General features: G+C 39.2%; 1 pseudogene; it reads right to left on the minus strand.

Annotated features, from left to right (window-relative positions):
* Positions 1 to 3,873: 3,873 nt before the first annotated feature.
* On the minus strand, positions 3,874 to 5,477 carry LOC124959315 (olfactory receptor 4C3-like; annotated as a pseudogene).
* Between the last annotated feature and the right edge of the window lie 266 nt (positions 5,478 to 5,743).

The raw sequence follows: 5,743 nt of genomic DNA on the forward strand, positions 1-5,743 counted from the left end.
ACATACTAGATACCTTAATATTCAACTCACCTTTTCACTCAATATTAAGTTCTTCAGACAAATCTTTATTGGTGATGGAGATTCAGCTTCTCTCTTTTAACTGGTGTACATTCATCCATCATATCTGCCATATTTTATTGAAGTCTTCTCTACTTGATTGATTCTATGTATTATTACAAAGGATTCCATTATGAATATTTTGTTTCCATGGGTACATTCATGAGTTTCTCTAAATGAACAACTGAAAGCGAACCAAATGGTTTGTTTTTTTAGCTTGAATAAATGCCACAAAGTAGCTTTCCATGGTGACTATTTCACCAGCAGTGTGAGAGAGTCTGCCCCTTCTCATTTAGCAACATTGATAATGTCAGGTGTTTAGTCTTTGCCATGCTAATATGTAATGATGGAATTTCCTGGTTATGATAATTTGCCATTTTCCTGATTTCTACCGAGCTAGTCATCTTTTAAAATGTTAATATCAACTCTAAATTTCTTCTTCATACATTTCCCTGTTAATCTATTGATTATTTAAATTTTCTTCTTACTTGTAGAAGTGATTTTTGCATTCTGCTTTTTAGGCAGTTATAAAGATTACAAATATATCCTCCCAAGAAGTGACTGCTCTTTTAACTTTCTATGATGTCTTATTATTCAAAAGCAGTTTGTTTATTAAATAGCCTCAATTATTGATCCATTTATATATCATTCACAAAGCATTTTATAAGCTACATCATAAATATATTCTCAAATATTGTCTTCTGACAATTTTTAAAAGGAATTTTTGAGTTTAGGGTTTTATTCTGGAATTTATTTTCAAAGTTCTGTAAAGTAAGAACCTAATTTTATTTTAAGTCCCTCAAAGAACTCCACATTTGCTTACGTGACTGAGTCCAAATTCCCACTTCAGTGTATTTCTATATGAAGGGAATTCAAGGTCTAACTTGTACCTAGATATCATCAATTACCCTTCCTAAAGGTGACAAAGTAAAAGAAGACAATAACTATCTTGCCTAAAAGTTCTGCAACTGTTTCTTTTTGGAGGGGGGGATGGGGTACGAGGGATTGAACTCAGGTGCACTCGACCACTGAGCCACAGTCTCAGCACTATTTTGTATTTTATTTAGAGACAGGTTTCACTGAATTGCTTAGGGTCTCACTTTTGCTGAGGCTGACTTTAATTCTCCTGCCTCAGTCTCCCAAGCACCTGGGATTACAGGCATGTGCCTTCATGCTGGGCCTGCAACTGTTTTTCATAGACACAGAAACTTAAGGATAAAGCAAGAGCTATTTCATTTTTAAATTTTTTTTATTTGTTCTAATTAGTTATACGTGACAGTAGAATGCACTTATAACTTCTCATTCTTCTGGTTGTACATGATATAGAATCACATTGGCCATGTAGTCATACATGTACATAGGGTAATAATGTCCTATTCATTCTACTATCCTTCCTATTCCTATAACCCCTCCCCTCCCTTTACTCCCCTCTACCTAAAGTAACTCTATTCTTCCCTAGCCCCTCCCCCTTATTGTGAATTAGGATCCACACATCTGAGAGAACATTTTTCGGCCTTTGGTTCTTTGGGATTGGCTTATTTTGCTTAGCATGATATTCTCCAGCTCAATCCATTTGCTTGCAAATGTCACAATCTCATTCTTCTTTAAGGTTGAGTAATATTCCATTGTGTATATATACCACATTTTCTTCATCCGCTCATATGCTGAAAGACACCTAGGTTGGTTCCACAGTTTATTGTGAGTTGAAATGCTAAAAACATGGATGTGATTGTGTCACTGTAGTTTGCTGATTTTAAGTCCTTTAGGTATAAACCAAGAGTTGGAGAACTAGGTCAAATGGTGGTTCCATTTCACGTTTTCTGAGGAAACTTCCATACTAGTTGCACTAATCGTTCCATAATAGTTGCACTAATTTGCAGTCCCACCAGCAATGTATGAATGTACCTTTTTCCCCACATCCTCACCAACAATTATTGTTGCTTGTGTTCTTGATAATTGTCATTCTGACTGGAGTGAGATAAAATCTTAGAGTAGTTTTGATTTGCATTTCTCTAATTGCTAGAGATGTTGAACATTTTTTCATATATTTGTTGATCAATTTTATTCTTCTGTGAAGTGTCTGTTCAGTTCCTTATCCCATTTACTCACCGGGTTATTTGTTTTTTGGTGTTAAGTTTTTTGAGTTCTTTATATATCCTGGAGATTTGTGCATGTGGTAAAGATTTTTCTCCATTCCATAGACTCTCTCTTCACATTTTTGATTGTTTCCTTTGCTGATAAGAAATTTTTCAGTTTGAATCCATCCCATTTGTTGATTCTCGATTTTACTTCTTGCACTTTAGGAGATTTTTTTAAGGAAGTCAGGTACTAAGCAGCCATGTTGATGATTTAGGACTACTTTTTCCTCTATTAGGCACAGGGTTTCTGTTCTAGTGCCTAAATCTTTGATCTATTGCTCTGTAGTGTAGTTTAAGGTCTGGTATTGTGATACCACCTGCATCACTCTTCTTGCTAAGGATTGCTTTGGTTACTCTGATTCTCTTATTCTTCCAAATGAATTTCATGATTGCTTTTTCTAGTTCTATGAAGAATGTGCCATATTACACAGCACAAAAGACCCTTGGAGTTCCTTTTCTATGTTCATATATGAATACACAACCAGTGAAACTCCACATCATGTACAACCACAAGAATGAGATGCTAATTAGAATAACTCATATTCCATACATGTATAATATGTCAAAATACACTCTACTGTTATGTATATCTAAAAAGAACAAGTGAAAAAATAAAATAACTTTTAAAAAAGAAAAACGAGAGGACATGCCCCTTTGCATCACTCACAAAAACATAAATCATTCTTCTCAAAAAACAATGCATATTTCAACCCAGAGGAGAAAGAAAAGCAGAGGAAAGCAGGCCCTCTATGGAGGGTGAAGAAAGGCTTGAGGTAGACATGATAATATCAAGTAAACATCCTGGGAGTTACTGTGTACCAGAGACTGCATTTAAAACTTCCTGAAGATTGTTCAATGCAGTTTTCACAATAACACTTTGGAACACACATTACTTTTGCCATTTGCCCCCAGCTTTATTAAATATAAAGTTAATGCCTTGAAAAGAGGACTGAATACCTTGGCATAGCTACATGCAGGTAGACCTGGTGGACATTATGCTAAGTGAAACAAGCAAGGCGTGTAAGACGAAGACTGCCTTATCAAACACGTGAATCTGAAATATCTCCACTTTGACTTTATAGACAGGCATCAAAGACTTTGTAGAAATCTGACACCTCCGTTAGGCCACGCCTCAGGTTCAGGTTCAGACTCTGGTTGATCTGCCTGCAGAGCCAGGCTCTCAAGCAACAGCTACACTGCTGAAGTCACAAACAGTGACAGGAAGGGACAGAGACCAGGCCTGGGTGCACATGAGGCTGAAGACATGGATAAGCATGAAGGTATTAAGTTACATCTTGCCTCTCCTTATGGCTCACTTAATTACCACACAGACTCAGAGGATATCAACACAGATTCCTCTTTAAAGATGATGCATCAAAATAACTGACTGTGAACTTCAAAACCAGACAACCTTGATTAATCAATTAACCACATCAAACAACACCAATTTCTTCATTTATAAAGTGTGAATAGTAACAACTTAGGACGTATGAATTCCATAGAGCTATTTTATAATTATGCAATACAAGTGTAAAGGTCAAATAAATCATGAAAGTCTATGAAGAAGAAGGAACGTACATGATAGAATAAGATGATATGCAATAGTAAAAACAAAAGTCTCAGTTGTTTTATTTGCAGAAATAAAGTCACTTGTATGCTCACCATCCCCCACAATGTCTTACAGTGTGAAGAGCTTTCTCATGGCAGCTTTTACCTCCTCATTCCTCAGGGTGTAAATGAGTGGATTCAGCATAGGTGTCAGAATCCCATAGAATACTGTCACGTGCTTGTCTATGGACAAAGTGGATGATGGGTGCATGTAAATAAATATACAGGGCACAAAGAACAAGGCCACCACCGTGAAGTGGGCCCCACAGGTGGAGAGGGCTTTGTGTCTCCCCTCTGCACTCTGGGACCTCAAGGAGCACAGGATCACCATGTAGGAGGCAGCCAGCATGAGGAAGTTCAGCAGGCAGATCACACCACTGTTGGCCACCACCAGCAGACCAATGGCACCTGTGTTGGTGCAGGCCAGCTCCGGCAAAGGGTACAAGTCACACACAAAGTGATCGATCACGTTGGGCCCACAGAAGGGCAGCTGAAGGACCAGGAGGAGCTGCACTGAGGAATGCAGGAAGCCCCCCAGCCAAGCCACCCCCACCAGCATGGCGCAGAGCTGCCTGGTCATGAGGGTTGTGTAGTGCAAAGGCTTGCAGATGGCCACATAGCGGTCATAGGCCATCACCGTGAGCAGGATGATCTCAACATCACCCAAAAGTGGGCTCCAAAGAGTTGAGCCATGCAGCCCTCATAGGAGATGGTTGTCCCCTGATACAAGGAGTCAGCGATGAGTTTGGAGGCCAGAGAAGAAGAATAACAGGTGTCAATAAAGGATAGGTTAGCCAGGAAAAAATACATAGGAGTAGCCAGGATGGAACTAGAGGCAAGAGTGACCACAATGAGCATGTTGCCACCAACCGTGGCCACGTAAATCATCAGGAAGACCACAAAGAGAGTTCTTTGCTCCTCTGGCTTCTCTGAGAGTCCCAGCATGAAGAATTCTGTAATATTGTGAGATGTTCCCAAGGAGTCTAAGGACGCTGAGAACACAGGCACGGTACGGCCTGTACCTGTAATGTCAAAAAGCACAAGTGAGAGAATTAATTCCAGGGGTGGGATTGTGACAAGCTTCCCTCTGGCAAAGTCATTTCCCTGTCCCTCTTAACCCTCCTCTGTTCCAAAGATCTCATACCAATTGATTCTGCTAACCACAAAATGTGAGCCTGTCTGTTAACGTTAACATTTCCAGGCACCAGATGTTCCAGTCATTAACTGAAAATAATAACTGGATTGTTTTAGTAATTGTTATTACAGCTGAGATTGGACATTCAACAGACATCAAGTTTCTGATTGAAACTGGGGTGCATCTCTGACCATTTTCAGCACAAATAAGTTGGCATTTGAGAAAGCCATGAATATTCAGGATATCCTGAAATCCCTGCCCTTGTGGTCTGTACTATTTGAATTAAAGTTTTCTTCTTGGACTTCATAAAAAGTGTAGCTGAACTGTGAGGTGGTGTCTCCAATGGCAACACAAATTGATGTAAATCAAACTGAAAGAGAATGAGGTGAAAATGACTTGGTTGCCAAGGGAGATTGGCCCTGCTCACCACTTTCTTTACTTATTTCCTCACTTTCTGTCCCCATGCAGGGCACAGCGTCATGTCTAGGAAGCAGCCTGATTTTCTCTTCCACCTTGATTGTCACCATCATCACCACCATGGGCAACAGCTTTTCCTGTGGCATAAGGAGCCAGGACCCAGGTGTCTACATTCAGGACCCAGCAGATGTTCATGTGGGTGTATTTCATCAAAAATATAAAAAATATCCTACCACGCATCCTCACACAGAACCCAAGAATACAGAGAAAATTTAATAATCATGATGAGTATATAGTAGTATAGCCAAATAATCAGTTTACATTCAAAGAGATAAAAATGATGAGCTGATAATATCTCTAGAATTCAAATTCAAATCCTTAGGAGTAT

This window comes from Sciurus carolinensis, chromosome 11 (assembly GCF_902686445.1).
Source record: "Sciurus carolinensis chromosome 11, mSciCar1.2, whole genome shotgun sequence".
In the NCBI taxonomy this organism is placed as follows: Eukaryota; Metazoa; Chordata; class Mammalia; order Rodentia; family Sciuridae; genus Sciurus; species Sciurus carolinensis.